Here is a 19,557-nt window from a genome sequence, read left to right as displayed (position 1 = left end):
TAAGATTACTTGCCCCATGAGCATGCTTATCTATTATAAGATGAGTGAGGTCTCTCTGGTTGTATGTCCAACATACTGTTATATGTAATGCAAGGTATACAAATAATAAGGTAATAAAAGTTATAAGAAGAGGTGATAAGTAAATGTAGGCCATGGTTCTGCTGTAGGTGGAATTGGGACGGCCCAGTCATTTTCATTATTGTACTATATAAATATAATTTACATTTTGCAGAAAGACCTCATGAATAATAAATGGGGATCAGATTGATGAGAGGCTTGCCTGATGACTGAGGAACTGGAGCGGATTATTCTGTGAATTTAGCACTCTAAGATCACCGTCTGAAATTCTTCAGAGAATCTCAGCCACTTAAACCGTCCTATACACTTTGTTGACCGGGGTCCCCCAGGGTTCTATAGTAGGGCCCCTCTTTATCAGCCAATCTCACAAAGCGACGGAACGCGACGCCAGCTATGTTTGCCTTAGGAAATGTGTCATATATTAAGTCGAATAAAATATCATGATTGCTAGCTGTGTCACAACAAATGCACTGCATGTCAAGTTTGACTTTAATATTTACTCAAAACAAATGTATAACATGATTAATATTTGCTTCTAATAGATTAATAAAACTGAGCCAAAGTTGGACATCTGTTGCACAAAGATTAATTCAATAAGAGAGATCAAAAGCAAAATAAATCCTTTCAATTGACCAGGTGATGAAATGACCCTCAGTCCAAGTGGTCCTTTCAGGTCACACAGGCACATCCAATTACAGCCAGCGGACTCATCCCGTCAAATCCATCCGTCTGTGTCTCACTTGTATATTATTTATCTTTAACTGCTAAAAAGTAAAGTAGAATTCCTCTAGTGAGTGCTCCTTCCAAAGATAGAATATTCCGCAGCGGCTGCTGCTAATATGACTGATTAATGAAGTTGACATGGGACCACAAGAGGCTCCAAACAATGTTATGGCTCAACTAGCAGGGTGCAGTGGGAGTTCTGCTTCTTTGTCATGCATTAATCACAATAACTACAGATCAGCAGCCCTGCACAGATGTTCTACCATCCATGAAATCTATTCACATGAGAATAGGTCTGTCTGTCTGTCTGTCTGTCTGTCTATAAATACTGCATCAATTGATGAGACAAACTGCTGGAAAGAAGCCATCAATTTGATGCTAATTTCATCATGTTTGCACTAAATATGTCTTATTTACCTTAAGTATTTATCAATATGACCCCTAAGTAAAGTAAATATATTTAAAATATATATATTAAATATATTTACAACCTTCACAGAATAATTCAGTTAGGGAAGTCTTTCTTCATTCCATAAATTCTGCGCTAAAGGCACAAACGGAACATTTGTTGCATTCATATTGGCACACCATCACTCTGACTAAATGACCCATAGACAGTCTTTATCGTCAATAGAATAGGAATTAAGAATACATTTAACATTATGCTCTCTATACATCTTCATTTCGATGTTTGACAACCGTGTAACAAGGACATTTTGCATTTATTGCTATCTGTTGTGGTGATAATGGAACATTTTACATTGGGGACATGGCTAAACAGCACTGGCATCAATTAAGGTCGCCTTCACACCAGAAAGCTTCATTGCGATTAAAACGAATCCTGCTGCACATTGTCAGATAGTGCGCTTCGTTTGGCAGGTGTGAAGCCTCATTCGAATCCTAATGCGCATCAAAGAACCGTATTCTACTCCGCCACAACACGGGGGTTTCTCTTCGCTTCCAATCGCACTTCATTTAGATTCGGTGCAGGTGTGAATGTAATCCGCAGCAAATAAAGGAAATGAAGCAAACAATGTGGCGGGTGAGGAGCTAAACACAGTTGGATACGGAGAAGGCATATTTTACGACAAAGATGTCCCGTTAGTAGATGTGGTCGAATGAGGTGACCGAAGCCCTGATCAAAGGGAGAGAGAGAGAGAGAGAGAGGGGTCCAGTCCCTGACTGCACGACACATGCACGTTATGAGTATAATTTTAACACCATTCCACTGTTATGAATTGAAGACATTGATAAACCTTCACTAAGTCTCTCCCCAACCCATCCTTGTCCAATAGGCACGTTAGCAGTGAAGAAAGCTTGACCTTCATAGCAACCGTTGCTAAACTATTTGGATTGGCGTTGGACAATCACTTTTTGGGGTGGGAATTAGTGAAGGGCTAATTACTGCGGATGACAGAGCGGTGTGAAGGCAATCCGCAGCAAATTAAATATGCAAGAATCCCAACTTCTCCGCCCATTCGCATCGAGTCTACCGAAGTATTATATTAGGTGTGAATGCGACCTAAATGACAGATTCATCCGATACAGTTCAATCAACAGCTTTGAACTAATATGTCCTTCAAATCACACATCACACTTCAAAGTGTGTGTGTCCCTGCCTTTCAACTGATGTCAAAGCAGCCTGCTGTGTCTGTTTGGCGAATATTCCATTCCAGTGCTGTACAGCCACAGTATTCTCAAATGATCTTTTCATCAACTGGGAAATGGAAGATCACATAGCTGCTGATTATAGAAAACAAAGATAAGCTTTGTTTTTCTTTTATACAACCCTTTACATGTATTATATTGTATGATATGTTTGAAAAATGTACATCATTATGAAAAGGTTTCTGTCAGACAGCGAGAGAGAGGGTAAATTATCAATGTTATGCCAACAGGTCATGTTAAAACACTAATGATGTAGTTCTTAAACAGAAAGTGTGTCATTGCTTCCTATATCCATCATTTAAAATGAAAAGCTCTCCAGTGTTTCATTATGTATGATCCATCCCTGTACTAGCATTATAGCATAGACACCAAACCTACCCACCACACAGAGATAACAACTGATCATAGTGGCAGCTGGAAATGAAGGCAAAGCTTAATGATAATGTGTCTGCTTTCCCTGACAGTGGGCTGGAGAACACTGCGCAAAAAGCATGGAATACGGATGTGTATATTACAGGAAACTCCCGTTAAACTTTCCAACAAACTCCGGTAACTCCCGATTTGTACCATCACACCTGTGTATTACCGTATATTAACTGTATATGTCCGCTAAACTTGAGGTTTACGGGCAAAATACAGTGCCCAGTGCCCGTTTAACTCCTCTTTTCACGCAGTGGAACTGGCCATGTGTGCTCTCCCACCTGGACAGACCACTGCCTGACCAAAGCACAATGGACATCACAAAATCAGACGGGTGCAAAAAAGCTCCAATAAAGGCTGTCTGTACACATTCATAAACACATGCTGGCTTCAGCACTAAATGGAATGACTTTGACATTGTCCTCGGGATGCAGGCGGTGCCAGTGTAACGATCCAATACGCAATGCTTTTGAAACTCTATGTCAAATAATTTATAAATGGCAGAGCTTAACTCGCTACGAATTATGTGAAATAATGATGAAATGAATGCTATGAATTACAGTGGTTATAGCAAATATATTACAGAGGGATTCCAAAAGAAATTCATTATCAAATTAATAAGAGGGCAAATTAGGACACATTAATTTTGTATGACAACTCAAATCATGTTACAGAGACAGAAATAAAATGATGTAGAATCCTTGAATGTTAGAATGTTAAAAAGTGGCAATAGACTGGCAGATTAATTGTGCAAAGAGCATTAAAAATTGTAATAATTGTGGTAATCAATTGGTTCGAATTAGCTGGACCAAATGAAAGTAATTTCTGCCAATATAAGAATGACACATGTGCCATTTATTAAACTGCCTAACATTTAGATGGAAATGCCCCCCCCCCCCCCCCGCCCCGCCAACATAATGTCTCTGTAATGATGAGTCCTGAACAGGCTCATAACCCCCATAAGAACCTACACCAATAGAAGACCTAGCACTATTACCACAGCTGAATACATAATGGACGCCACTCAGTGTCATTATCAGATCGTCCCCAAATGCATCGATGAGTGCAGCTAATGTAACTTCCACTATTAACGTGATGTTATAGCTGAGCTGGGGACGTCAATGAGGCGTTTAGAATGGACACTGATGATAATTATGTTTTACGTATCATGTGTGCAAGCTCTGATTTCAGTGTATTACAAAGAACTATGCAGTGTGATGGGGAGGACGTGAGTTAGTTTAGGTGTTTGGGTACAGTCCAGAAATGTCTCTTTCTACCTTGTTGGGGACTCACTGCGTTCCCTGGATGATTGGCCAACATACATCGAGCAACATCCTCTCATCTGAGAGCAATTTAACAGTTAGCTCGCTTCACACTGGCCCAATTAGAGGTGAATCTAATCCTGTATGAGGAGATATGTGACTAGTATTTGTTTACAAGACTCTGGTGAATATAGAGACATTGGAATTGGATCTGGAAAGATTTAATTTACTGGCCCCTGGTCCAGACTGCCCTATATCAGCTCTTCTATTGACATCATTCGTTTTGCATTTACTGTGGAGAGAAAGAGTGGAGTATTATTGACTTGCAGCAACCCTGCACAAATATAGAGGAATTCATTTTTCCATTTCACTGCGCCTCCCTGGGCTTTACAATGACGACACATATCTGCAGCTGCACTCATCCGACTCCCTGAACTCCAATTGATCCACTGCACTGATCTGTTTATACTTTTTTTAGTTTTTGCCTTCACATGGCACCACATGCCACTTTGTCACAGTGAGGTATTAACTTCACCCTCACATCTGGAGACTGGACAACAGCCTGCTTCCGTGTTGCCACTCGGTTCTGCCAGATCCATAATTCCGACATCCCATTACTCCGACTACGTGGCTTAGGAATAGTAATGGGGCGAGTCGGAATAACGGGGTGTCGGACCAGTGTCTATTAACATTGCCAAGATTACATTTGGGATAATTCTTCAAAAACTAAGCAAAACTGAACTCTCATTTCCAGTACTCCTTTTGAAATGGACAAACTGGTTGTATTGAATATCATTAATAGAAACATTGTATATTTTGTATAATAATAGTAAATAAATACATGTAAATGTCTATGACTGACTGAATCAGCCAATGATTAAGTTACACGATTAAACTGCGTTAAACTGCCTCCCCCTGGCCAGCCGGGGCGCATGATGGAGGGGAAAGGAACTGGTTGGAATAACGTGTTCCCTCCACGCGCTACGTCCACCTAGGGAAACTCCCCTGGTTGGGAGGAGTTTCACGATTGGTCAGCTTGTTGAACAAACAAGTCATGCATCAAGGCTGGGACTGAGTTTGTTTTACCCCTATAGTTAATGGTGCACACAGCCGTGTTCTGCCACACATGTGTACCTTCATCTACATCTTATTCTTGGCATTCAGCCACCACACTCCAAAGCATAAGAGTTAATGGAGCTACAGTAATACTTTTGATAGCCAAAACAAAACGCCAGATAAAACACAATGCAACTCTTTAATCAACTAAATGAATTGTCACAATTGAAACCAGTTGAAGCCAAAAAGAGCATTCTGCCTCAAGGCAGTACTTTAACTGTCTTCAGCTGTCTGTCCTAATGAGCGTCTGTTTGTTCTAGAATGCCTGTGCAGCAGAAAGTGCAGCATGGGGGCCTTTAGGCTGAAGAGATGGAGCTTGCACGCACGCACGCGCACGCACGCACACACACACACACACATCTCAGAATTCTAAAGGGACGCCACACAGATTACAGGTATACTTGTCCAGTCCACATCTCCTGATGTAAGCATTAGTGGAATCCATAAAATTGGCTCATTGATTTCTAACTGGTTAATAAAAAATAGATTTATTTAACAAAGTAGGACATCTTGAAAAGAAAAGCTCTTATGTCAGACTACTGTTCATAGACTATAGTTCCGCATTCAACACTATTGTACCATCTAAATTAGTGTTGAAACTCAGTGGCCTTGGTGTGGGCAGCTCCATCTGTAATTGGCTATTTTATTTTCTGACAGGCAGGCCCCAGTGTGTACGCATAGGAGAGAGATGCTCATCCACAATTCTCACCAGAACCGGTGCGCCCCAAGGCTGCTACCTCAGTCCTCTGTTAACCGACGGTGATGAGAGGGCCTATAGAAGGGAGATAGAAGATCTAACTCTATGGTGCGATAACAACAACCTCTCACTAAACACCAATAAGACCAAAGAAATCATTGTAGACTTTAGGAAGTCCAAAGGTATCCACACCCCCATTTCCATCAAAGGGTCATCTGTCGACATAGTTGATAACTTTCAATTCCTGGGCATACACATCACAGACACATTCACATGGTCACTCAACACTGAGTACATACACATCAGACACATTCACATGGCCACTTAACACATTTAGTACCGGAACTGCATCAAAATAAAGGCGCAGCTTGCGCCGGAGTAATCGCCAGAGTAGTGATCGCTTCCATTTTGAAAGCCATGAACCGGAAATACTTTCTTAAAAAAGTTGACTGACAAAGTGCCATCACAATCTCCGATCATCTTAATATATTTATATACGCTACAAAAAGAGTTCATATTTTGCGGGAGAGACGGATGAGGAGCAGAAACGCAGCGCCAGCATATCGATCCATTCATCACCACGGAGAGCGCCCTGGATGAGGAGATACGAGTCATTCTTTCCGCCGCGCTAACATGGGAGTCAATGACAAGCTAATAGTTTCACAGAGCGTTAGCATACGGCAAGCGAAAAGCGAAATGCCAAAAAAAAAAGAAGTAATTATTCTGAATATTATTATCTCGCCCCGCGTCGTTTGGACGTCGCTAGGACGTCCACAGACGTCTAAGGCACCTCTCGGTTCCAATCCTTATGACGTTTCAGGACGTGTTATGTACAAAATGTGTTAACAGCGAGTACAAAAGGACTAGTGAACTTTTATCTGTAGCTGTATAATTGAAAGTGTCTTAACTGGCTGTATCACAGTGCGGTACGGTAACATGACTCAGGACTGCAACAAGTTGCAGAGGACCGTTAAAACAGCAGCTAAAATCATCGGCAGCACAGAACTACCTAGTCTCCACAACATCTACACCACTCATATGAAAAAAGCCCACAATATCATGAAAGACACCAGCTATCCCGCAAATACCCTGTTCAAACCACTCCCTTCCAAACAACGCTACCAGAGCATCAAATCTCGCACCACCCGTCTCAGTAACAGTTTCTACCCCCAGGCAGTCAGGCTGCTGAACAGCTGACGTTGAACTGTATTGCACTGTTTTGTCACTTCACTTACACTTTTGTGTCTTTTTCTTGCACTATAGTTTGTTTATGTCCTGTGTATGTAAGACTGAGAGTGATCCAAGCAAAATCATTTTTATTGTATTTATACCCTGCATCTATACACGTGACAAATAAACCTGAACCTGAGCTTGAACTTCTGGCCTTAGGGGTAAAAAGAAGAGCTCCTGTTTGAAACAATAGATTAGAGAAAATGAAACTAATCTGACCTTAACCCTAATTAATGATGTAATGGTTATGTTTTGAGGATGGGAGTCTATGACTGCACAAATTATACAAATAAATATCACTGTGACGACCTTAACTCCACATCTAAATGCCTAAACTTAAATCTTAAACTAACAACCATAATTCTAAACCTAATTCTCTCTCTCACACACACACACACACACACACACACACACACACACACACACACACACACACACACACACACACACACACACACACACACACACACACACACACACACACACACACACACACACACACACACACACACACACACACACACACACACACACACACACACACACACACACACACACACACACACACACACACACACACAGCTAAAGCTTGGCTGTGTAACTGTCCAGTTGTTTCTGTTCAGCACTGGACAGCTCCATATATTTCAGCACCTCCAGTGAACAGTTCCTGACAAGCAGCAAACAAGTAGTTGCAGGAGTCAAGTACAGTAAATGTATTGTACCTTACTTTTACAGCAGCAGTAAACATCTTCAGAGCAAGAATCTGACCTGTAGTTTAAAGTCAGTAATGTAAATGTTTATGTACAGTGTAATTAATGCTACAGTGGGTTTGACACAGCAGTGGAACAGGTACATAATTATTGGACTATAAAGATGGCGCTGGCCAACGGAACGGTGCAACTATTTGACACTAAGGGCTGTATTTTGCGTGTCTTAAGTACCAGGTCTTATTCCCTAACTTGAGTAAACTAAAGACCTGGAGGCGTGGTCAATGCTCTTTGGCCACTCAGAATAGCCAAATGGCATTGATCACGCCTCCAGGTCTTTAGTTTACTCAAGTTAGGGAATAAGACCTGGTACTTAAGACACGCAAAACCGTGTCACCAGGAACACATTTTATATAGGATGACTAGTAACTTGGGGGGAGGAAGGGGAGAATGTTTAGGCCCGTCACAAAAATGCAAAATGATATTATGCTCAATATCTGATTGACATTTATACCACTAAAATGGTGTAAAAGATCAGTTTCTCCAGATAAGGTAAATGCAGATTACCGATCAGAGTGAATATCGGTTGATATGGCCGATCACCGAAGCATCTCTATTTTAACTCTTAAACCTACAACCATAATGCTAAACCTAAGAATGAACTCTATAGTCTCTTTCCAGCCTTGGATAACACAGCACTCTTTCCTTCTACTCACAAAAGCAGAACCATGCATGTGCACGCGACACACACAGTCACACACGTTACTTGTTGCCATGAGGGATCATTTCCTAGAAAAACAATGAGAAACCAATGGAATCAGGCAGCGAGTACTGTGGTTGGAACGGCGGAGGAGACAGGATAGGACAAGACAGCAGCAGTTGTCCTGAAAGTTACACCACATGTTCTATATATATATATAAACAGCTTTCTTACCATATGCCTATGGAGACTATGCATTCATGTACACACAGCACGCACAGTGTAGCAATAAATATGTCCTGATTCCTGAAGTATGACTACATCTAGATCTAGTATATTAATGAATGGAGGATTGAAAAGCATTATGCATGTGTATTAGGCTACTCTGTACACATACATTTATTAAATTATATCAGCAACAATTGAGCTCACAGCTTGAGGCAGCAAATTGTAAAAATAGTGTAATTATATTTGCATTATATTAATTACCTCCATTGTTTGAGCCTACTTTTAATTACGGAAGATAAAGTACATCACACACTCGCATGCATGAGCTTTACTTTAGCACTATTGTGCGTGTGTGTGTGTGTGTGTGTGTGTGTGTGTGTGTGTGTGTGTGTGTAGGGTAAATGAAGGCAGATGTCATAGGCCACATCAGTGACGGTATAAAAAGAGACAGGAGAGAAGATGGGGAGAGGAGAGGAATGCATGAACCGCATCAGCAGCCTTAGAAACACTGCTTGGGGTTTAGGGTTTAGAGAGGCAGGAGATCACTGGGAGTACAGTACGGTGTGTGAGTGGAGAGGGAGTGTAATCTCCCACAGGCCACAGCAAGCAGAGGTAAATTATATGTTAAATAGTTATCATACACGAGCAGCCACATAATCAACCTTCCAGCAGCTGAACACAAAGAAAAGGCTGCCATAGTGTTTTTTTCTTCTAATTATTTGTTCGGGTTTGTTGTCATGATTTGTCACGACAAGAGTTGGCTTTGTCCGCGGCGTAAATGTCTTTAAATAAATACTTTTTGAAATGTCTATGAGGAAAATGAACAGAGAATAATTTCCTGGGCCCTGGTAGGGGGCGGGACTGCGACGCTCTATACTACAGTTTGGACACATACTAACTTCCTTCACAGGTGTTACCGATGTTACTAAGTTCAGTGATTCTCAAACCTCTACCATCAGTGCAATGATTAGAGCTGCTGTGTTGCTAGGCGGATTACTGTAAATATGGTCTTCATATGATCTCCCCTCTCCCGCAGGCTCTGGTGAAGTCTCTCCTACTGTCACAGGCTTCCCTGGGACAGAAAAGCCCTTCATGTCAGTACTGGCTTACCACTTCTCCTTTGAGAAAGAGGCTCTGTAGGCTCTATAGACTATATACTTTTGGGGGAAAAATTGAATACCGTAGTTAAAATAGCCATCAAGTGAGCTTGTAGATTGGCTATTTTAACAATTCAAAAATGTCACAATCGTTAAAAAAAAGTAGGGATAAGGGCTTTAGCATGGACGAAAATAGAGCCCTCTGTCTCTCTCTCTCTCTCTCTCTCTCTCTCTCTGTGTGCGTGTGCGCCGTGCGTGTGTCTGTCAGTCAGGTGTTTTATGGAGAGCAGTGGTGTTGTTCAGGTAGTCTCTTCGGTGATTGAATACAGCACATCCAAAACACTTCTCTGCCAGGATGTTCTGGCCGGACTTTGAATTATAGTAGGTTACTAGGTTCTTGTTGTTGATGAGTTTGGCAGTCATACCCTGTATGCTTAGGGGATCATTACATTTTAGTGTTCCTCAGCTGTGGGCACTTACATGCCTATACTGTAGTGATCGCTAACACAAACCCTGTTGGGGACATTTGTTATTTTTCAATGCAATATTAAAGAAATAAACTACCTTATACAACCCCTCAAGGATCCCTGGGGGGGCTCCCGGACCTCATTTTGAGAAACACTGATTTAGAGGAGCTGCTGGCATTTACCCTATAAGTCACTCTGGATAAAAGAATCTGATACATGCCTAAATTGTAAGGTTTCATCACACTAAATCTGCTTAAACCATCCATCTATGATGATACGCGTCTCCCAGCTTGCTCTCTCTAATAACAACATTGATCAATGCAATGTCAGGTCTAGTGATACATTTGTAAGGATAAACTGCAGAAAAATCCATTTGTAGTCTTGGTGTTATGAACACCATAAATACCTTTAACCTCTGCTCAGCAAAGAATTCTGGGTTCCTGACCCACAGCAAAACGAACGTGCACAGGGGATTAAAGGAAAACTATTCAAAGGGACTGATATTTATGAGAGTGAAATAGAATATATCCAGCAATCTATAACCTTTCAATTTGAAATCAAAATTGAAAGAAGGAAATGGAAAACTGGAGACAAGGTATAGAAATGAAATGTTGAACTGTGTGCAAGGCTTTCTACAGTCACATATATTCAGTAAATTACCTTTTATTGTATGTTCATATGCTCATACTGTGCTGGGGAATCGCAAGATTTGAAATACAATGAAACTTTGTTTTGCAGACCACACATGTGGTGCAGTAACCATTACGGAAATTTGTTTTTTTACAAACAAATCTAAGAAATTCCATTTAAAAAAAGATATAATAATGCAGTGAAAAGTAGCAGCACAGAGTGACGCGTTGTGTGCTTGTAGATCTGCTACTTTCACTACTATAGGCCTATGTCCCTACGCCTACCCTACGTGCACCACGGAGACGAAAAAGACAAAGAAAATAAGAGCACAAAAAAGAGGAGGAGATAATAGGAGGGAGATAGTGAAATGACATGAAGAGAAGAAGAGACATTAACCATGGGGTGGTGAGGGAGAGAGCAAAGATTCTGGGTGACATATTACAGAGCCACTAATGTCTTCCCTCCAGGACACAGAAGGTTTCATTTAGAACTTGACCCTCTTGTGGGGACAACAGGGACAAGTTCAGTTCCGTTTCCCCTACATGCAGTCCTGTTTGACTAGAACACTGCGCCACCTAGAGGCCTCCTGACTCGATAACTGCTTTAGCATACACAGGCTTAATACAAAACTTTCACCTGAACTATAGGGCTGGGCAATGAAACTAAATCATATTGAACCAACATTTAGAACCAATAGCCTGCCCCTTCCCCGCCGTTACAACTCCCTACCTTCAACAGCAGATACAACTGTAGATTCACATCACAGCCTTCAATTACAAACTGTCACTGAACATGTTCCATTGCCACCCAGTCATTGGGTCCCAATAGTACAATAGCTTGAATCACATTACTATACAAGCAGCAACAAGCATCAGCAGCAACAAGCATCAGCAGCAAAGAAAAGACTAAACAAGGTTCCTCTTCTTACCTTGAGCAGTTTTCTACTTGACTTGATCAGTTGTGTAAGTGATGGCCAGGGTGAAACGTTGTAAGCCCTCCTCTCTCTAGTAAAGTTCATCCCTGGATTAGCCCTCCAGCGGTGTATCCAGTCATCTCCATCCTCCACTGCTGGAAGCTCCAGGTATCATTGGTAGTGACCGACCAGCTTGATTCTCCTGGTTGCCATCTTCTTACTAACCCTGCGTAGCCCCCCATACAGATGCTTGTTGATAACATGTTCATCCTGGTTGATGTTTAGTAGCTACTGCACATAGCATTCTGGTGTAGCACAGACTAGTCACCAGGGACTTCTGTAGCATTCACAGCTGTAATTAGAGACCTGACACTACAGCACAGAGAAGAAGCTGAGCTTGGTATGGTGGTGTTGGGGCCTGGGGGGAGGGGGGATTGGTCTTCCACTGTCCACACACTGGCCATGACATTCAGAGCCCTCTATATGCAAGCGAAAACAGACTGGACTATTGCAAGTAGCAGAGGCAAAATAGTGTCCGGTGTCCGGCTGCTGAAGTTGCGGAGAAAGGATGCCGAAACGCGTCAGCCCTGGCCATTTGGGGTCATCATCAACTCTTGTAGACTTGTACCTGTGTACATGGTTGTGGTACAAGCAAAGAAAGAAAGAAACAATTTGAAACACGCACACAACATAGCTACATCTATTAATCTAACTTGAAATGAATTGATATTATATAGAAATCTATAGGTGCTACTGCAAACTCGGTTGTAAAACTCTGATATCACTTTCAATTAAGAAAAACAAAACGTTTAGTTTGCGTCTGATTTATCATCTTTTTCAATGTATTTGGAAATGGCAAGCTCACAACACGTCAGACCGCCAGGCGTTGAGCTATTTTCAAATTATAGAATAGGTATTATAATATACCAAATTATGGTTCAAGTGGATTTAGTGATTTCTTTTAATGCTACATTTACAAATTCAGCTGGGGACTCCCTTCAAAATAGGATATTTGGTCATTTTGGTGCTGTGACAGCCCTGCAAAACAGTTTGTAAATGTATTTGTGCCCTATAGGGCAAAAATAATGGGATTAATCTAGAGTTGCAATACCCTCCATTGTCATCCCATTGATAGAAATTGCATTTCCGATCTATGTTAAACTCACCAACATTGCAGCTGTAGGGAAAACTTGAATTATCCTCATTAAATCTGCAAAGTGTTCATTAAAATCCACCGTAGAGATGTTATGACTGAGCTACTTTCTGTCAAAACAGGTGGCACGCAGGGGCCTGTTCAGTTACTTCGACAAGCACTTCCAAACTCCAACAAAAAAATAATCACCTGCACAGAATTTCTTGAGTTTCTAAAAGTTTCTTTTATGAAACCAAAACTTTTCAGATTGAAAGGATAAACTTTCCATACAGCTGCAATGTTGTTGAGTTTGACGTTGTTTAATACAATTAGATATAGAAGTCAGGACTTTTCTGTTTGGATGAATGGGCCGTCAATGGGAAGTTGCACCTAGTTAGCACATAGCCCTACAAGCAGAACCCAATGGTAGGCTACTGAAGTTTCTGACATTTGTTAGACCAAATTTCAGAAAAGCTTTACGGAGGGTTCCGAGAGGAACTAGTTAGCATAGCATGATAGCACCTTGCTGTATAGGCTACGTATGTAAATGTTAGTGCTATAGTAGCATACTGATCTGAGCTAACTGCTAACTCACCTGGACAATAAACACAGCTGGGTCCCATCAATGCAGTTTGTCTTTCCACTGTCACACACGAAAACGACTGGGTTTCCGAGGCTACACGTACGTGATGTGACTCAACAATTTGTAATTCCCTGACAACACAGACAACTCCACTCTACTTCCATGAGGTGTAACATTACGTTATAAGTTGTTTATTTCACTTCGTTTTACTTCCAAATAAAACGGAGCTTGTATCAAGTAAACACTTGTCGTCACTGAGTGTCGAGGAGGGGGAGGGGCATCAGGATCCCGGCTGCTTAGGGAGCGTGGTGTAACAACCTGCAGTCACACACCTTTGTCTACCTTCTAGGGACCATCTGACACATTAATAACACCAATTATTTTGTGTTAAGTAAGTACTGTTTTCATTAATAAATAACTAAGAGAAAGACAAAATGGAACAGTAGGTCTGCCATTACCTTTTATTAAAGCTTGTATGTTTATTTACGTGCATTTTAAAACTGCTTTTAATATTTAATATCATATTGTATATGTCCCTCAAAGTTATTTCTAATGAGCCTCAATCACCACTCTGATATAACCATGTCCAGATAGAGCCCCCGTCTCTAGTTCATCCTCGGACGACGCCTCCAGCTGTCCAGCAGCATCTCCAGTCATCTCCAGCCTCCATACTGTACATCTGATACACAGTGATATACACTGCCCTGTCAAAACATACAGTACAGTTTAGAATTATAGTCACTGAACATGTTTAATTTCCAGCCAGTCAATCGGGGAAACAAGTAAAGTTTGTTTTATATTGGATCATTGGCAGACATATATTCAACTAGAACTGCACTCTGCCGAGTGCATACTTGCTTGTTGCACACTAGTAGGCCATAAATGGCCTACTAGTGCGCAAGCAGAGCGCGCAAGTACTTTCGACCGCTGGAAAGTATCACTTTCTGTAATAATACTTTCAAATTTGTTGAAATATACATGATCTAAAATACTTCCGAAATCTGTAGTTGGATTTGTATTTAATTGTTTAAAGCCTAATCTTGACATGAAGGTCTTTATATTTATATATTTTTCAGTATAATGGTCTTCATTGAAATCTCCTATTATCATAATTGTGGAAGTCGGAGATGATAGATACTTTACCATTTTCTTGAGAAATGTGTTTAATTCCGTAAGGTTTGTTTTAGGTGATCTGTACATAAGAATGATATATAGATCTTTATTTTTTACATGTATACATACGTGTTCTACTTTTTCTAATATCTCGATTTCTTTTTGAATTATTTCAATGGCAATATCTTCTTTTATAGCAAACATAACTCCCCCACCTATATCATATTCTCTGTCATTCCTGATTGTTTTGTAATTGGTGTTCATTGTTTTTAATTTAAAAGTAATGTTATTATTTTTCTTTAAGTGTGTTTTAGTAAAAGCTATTAGATCCAACATTTCGAGTTGGGAATCTGAGTTTATATCTTGTAAATGTGTTAGATAACCTCTGATGTTCAACAATCCAATTTTTAATGAATGTTTTAATGGTAATTGAGTTATCTTCCGTATATTTGGATTTTCTAGAGGTGATTGTCGTAATCGTATCATTTCTCTTTCTACATTCTTATCTACTTTGATCTTTTTAGGACTAAAATCAAGTATATATAGATCTCTTATCCTTTTCACTCGACTGAATGCTACATAGGCTTGTCCCGGGTTAAAACGTGAGCCCTTCATAGATACGACAATCTCTTGTATAGTTAAACCTTGAACCTTATGAATAGTTAATCCCCAAGCTAATGTCAACGGGAATTGAAACCTATTTGTTGATCCTGTTCTTCTGCCTCCATGGAAAATTATAGCTTCATGTCTGTATATTGGAACTGCTTCTGGGTAATTTTTAGATTTACTATTAGACTTCGCATTAAGACCAACATCTTTGTCTTGGAATTTAACAAGTATTACTGTAACATAGGTGTCGTTTTTCTCAAAGTCAATATACTCAACAAGTCCTCTGATACCGTTGACTAATCCATCAGATACCATTACATTAGTAGTCAACATCACTTGTGCACCAATTGCTATACTGAGTGTTGTTACAGAGTATGTAGTTGTAATTTGATTAGCAGTATACTGTGGTTACTTGGTTCCAAAAAGTGAAGACAAGTTTTCTTCAACGGTAAATCTGTGCCTGGTTTGCTGGGACTAGTTACAACATTACGTCATCCTTGAGAGAGTACATGGTGTGTATATGACGTAATGTTGTAACTTGTAACTTGTAACTAGTCCCAGCAAACCAGGCACAGACTGTATGTAGTTGTTCTAGTTACAACTACATACAGAGTATGTAGTTGTAATTTGATTAGCAGTATACTGTGGTTACTTGGTTCCAAAAAGTGAAGACAAGTTTTCTTCAACGGTAAATCTGTGCCTGGTTTGCTGGGACTAGTTACAACATTACGTCATCCTTGAGAGAGTACATGGTGTGTATATGACGTAATGTTGTAACTTGTAACTTGTAACTAGTCCCAGCAAACCAGGCACAGACTGTATGTAGTTGTTCTAGTTACAACTACATACAGAGTATGTAGTTGTAATTTGATTAGCAGTATACTGTGGTTACTTGGTTCCAAAAAGTGAAGACAAGTTTTCTTCAACGGTAAATCTGTGCCTGGTTTGCTGGGACTAGTTACAACATTACGTCATCCTTGAGAGAGTACATGGTGTGTATATGACGTAATGTTGTAACTTGTAACTTGTAACTAGTCCCAGCAAACCAGGCACAGACTGTATGTAGTTGTTCTAGTTACAACTACATACAGAGTATGTAGTTGTAATTTGATTAGCAGTATACTGTGGTTACAACATTACGTCATCCTTGAGAGAGTACATGGTGTGTATATGACGTAATGTTACAAGTTACAAGTTACAAGTTACAACATTACGTCATATACACACCATGTACTCTCTCAAGGATGACGTAATGTTGTAACTAGTCCCAGCAAACCAGGCACAGATTCACCGTTGAAGAAAACTTGTCTTCACTTCGAAGAGACCAAGCGAAACGATTACTTGCGCGCTCTGCTTGCGCAAGTAACAACAGAGCAATTTAGGGCCGTCAAAAGATACTCAAAAAAAAATTGTATTTTCACATGCTTTTAAACCTAATTATATGGCTCAACAAACTACATTGGGATTAAACAGATTAACTGGAGATAAATAATATTAGCAGATCTAAGATTCTTTCTCTGACAAGCTCGTCCTCTGAGGATATACATACACACTAGAGCAGAAACCCTGCCAGCAACACGACTTATCTGACTAAAAGTATTTTTTGTTTACAGAATACAATGTTGTAGCCTCAAGGACACACGAGTGAATTTTGCAATAGGCTACTATTGCAAAAACACAGCATAAAAACAATACAGAACAGCACTGAAATAAACAATAGGGATCCTCACTACTAAACTATTAAAGATGTTATTCTAGCCACAGGTTCGAATGTTGTGGATATACGATTATTTTAAGAAATACCTGCATTTCAGTAAGTGTCAACTGTGTTGATGTACTAGAATTTGAGGATTGTGCAGTTCCAAATGTTCTCAAATTGAAATCAAAGTGTAATGCCTGACTGGTAAAGACAGACAGTATATATTATAGCCTCACATGGTCAGCACCAAACAATTTGTATGCTACTGTACATCGTATGCTAGATACATGTGTATTCAGGGAGTTTGTTTTCACATCCTGACCAAAGGTCAGGTTAAACCTTTACAACCATTTCATTTCATATAAATATATTTTTACAAACACAGGTTGGTTGAAACATGATACCTTTATTAATCTCAACAGTTTAAAGCTCATTATCATTACCATACATACATTCCTCCTCCCTCCCCCCCCCCCCCCCCCCCCCACCGTCTATCACCATTCTTCCCCCCTCTTCCTCTTCCTCTCAACGTCCAACAGCCATTCAGTCCCTCCGACCAGCACCTGACCCCCACTCCAATGTGTTGAACCTGTCCAGGTCTGTCCGTCTCACGGCCGCAGAGGCCCAGTTGCTGGAGAGGGGTCTCGCCTACATTCCTCGACCCACAGGGACAGATTGGGAGGCACTTCGAAGGGACACACACAGATACCATAGTAGACTTAAATTAATAGACTTTTTCAAAAACACACAGACAGACCGACATACACCTTTTCTCCTACCCTCCACCTGGGAGCCAAAACTCTCCCAGGTGGACGGCAGGATACGAGGCCTCATACAGCTAGATAACCATACACTCAATCAGTACCACCCATCACCAGACAGACCTGACAACCTGACCACAGACGAACGGAACAGCATCACAACACTGCGGAACAACAACTAATTTGTAGTACAGGAAATGCACGTTTCTCTTTTTCAATAAACTATAATGTGTTGTGAGCTTGCCACACGCAAGTATACTGTAGCAAACATTAGCAAAGTAAGGCATTCATTTACGGGGAAAAATTGACACAGGATGTTTCCGCCAGCAAAAAAAAAAGCTTACTGTGAGATGGCATCACTGCTGTCTCAGATGAGTGCTGTTTCAGAAACATGCATGCTTACCACTCCACTGTTACCAGTGATAGTTTTCTTTTTTCAGCATGCTACCTTTCCAGGAAGAGAAAGTCTATTTGCTTGGAATTCCCATTGATAATGTCATTGGCATGCATGGTTTCTGTATAGGCCATCAATGAGACACTGAGTAAGAAGACAGCATTGGGCCTGGGCCATGGCTCAGTGGTCCAGGCACCCGACGGCCTTTACTGCATGTCTTCCCCCCATCTCTCTCCCCATTTCCTGTCAGCCTACTGTCTGTCCCTCCATAGAAAATATAAAATAAAGCCACAAAAAAACCATTAAGAAGACAGCATTGGTGTCACCATATTAATGAGCATTAGTGTATGAATAATAAGGTTTAAAATGAGTGAAGTGGTCCTATTATTTATTTACGTTACCAGCCAGGGGTCAACAGCAATCTTTTCATCATGACTGGACTGTTCCTGATGGCTTATGGAATGTTAAATAGCTTTTCATCTGGATGCAGGAATGAATATTGAGATGGAGGTCTGATGTCTGCTTTAGATGAGAAATCAGAGCAATAAGAGAGAATGCATTTGTGCGTGTGTGTGTGTGTGTGTGTGTGTGTGTGTGTGTGTGTGTGTGTGTGTGTGTGTGTGTGCCTGTGCCTGTGCCTGTGCCTGTGCCTGTGCCTGACTGCAGCTCTGTTCTATTTCCATTCTCTTCTTGTCAGACTAATCTCCAATTCAAATGATGCACCTTTCGAGAGACTTTCTTGCCACCTTGCTTCTCTCTTCTTTTCCACTTCATTCACCGGAGAGCGTCCCAATAGCCTGGAGAGTGTGAGACAAGCTACGGGTGATTTAAGGAGGTGATGACAGCGGAACAGCAGATTAATCATTCATAAAAAACAATGTGACATGTCTAAAACTATTTGACCCTGGATAGTTAGTGTGGGGCAACACACCCCCTAGTGGTTAAATGTGTATACTGTTGAGCCTGCATGCTGTGGGCAAACAAAATAAATTAAATAAAAATATCCCTGCATTAGGTATACTCTGCCCCCTCGTGGTAAATTGATGGAACTATACTAGTATGAACAAGGTTGAAAGAAACGTTTAACTAATTAAAAATCACACCCATGTGAAGTCATATATCATCTCATGAACAACTAAATTTGTCATTGTGATTGGTACAGATTTACGTCATATTTGGCGGACATTTGACTTAATTTCTCCTTTCATTGTCAATGGCAAATATTGAGTATATTGAATATATGTGAGGACGAAAGCTGTATATAAGAGGGGCTCGTGCCAAAGCATGTTGTCTTTTATGCTTAGACAGAGTGACCTAACCTATATTGTCC

The sequence above is a fragment of the Protomyctophum bolini genome (assembly GCF_963924005.1).
Source record: "Protomyctophum bolini genome assembly, chromosome: 18".
Classification (NCBI taxonomy): domain Eukaryota; kingdom Metazoa; phylum Chordata; class Actinopteri; order Myctophiformes; family Myctophidae; genus Protomyctophum; species Protomyctophum bolini.
This window is presented reverse-complemented; position numbering follows the sequence as displayed.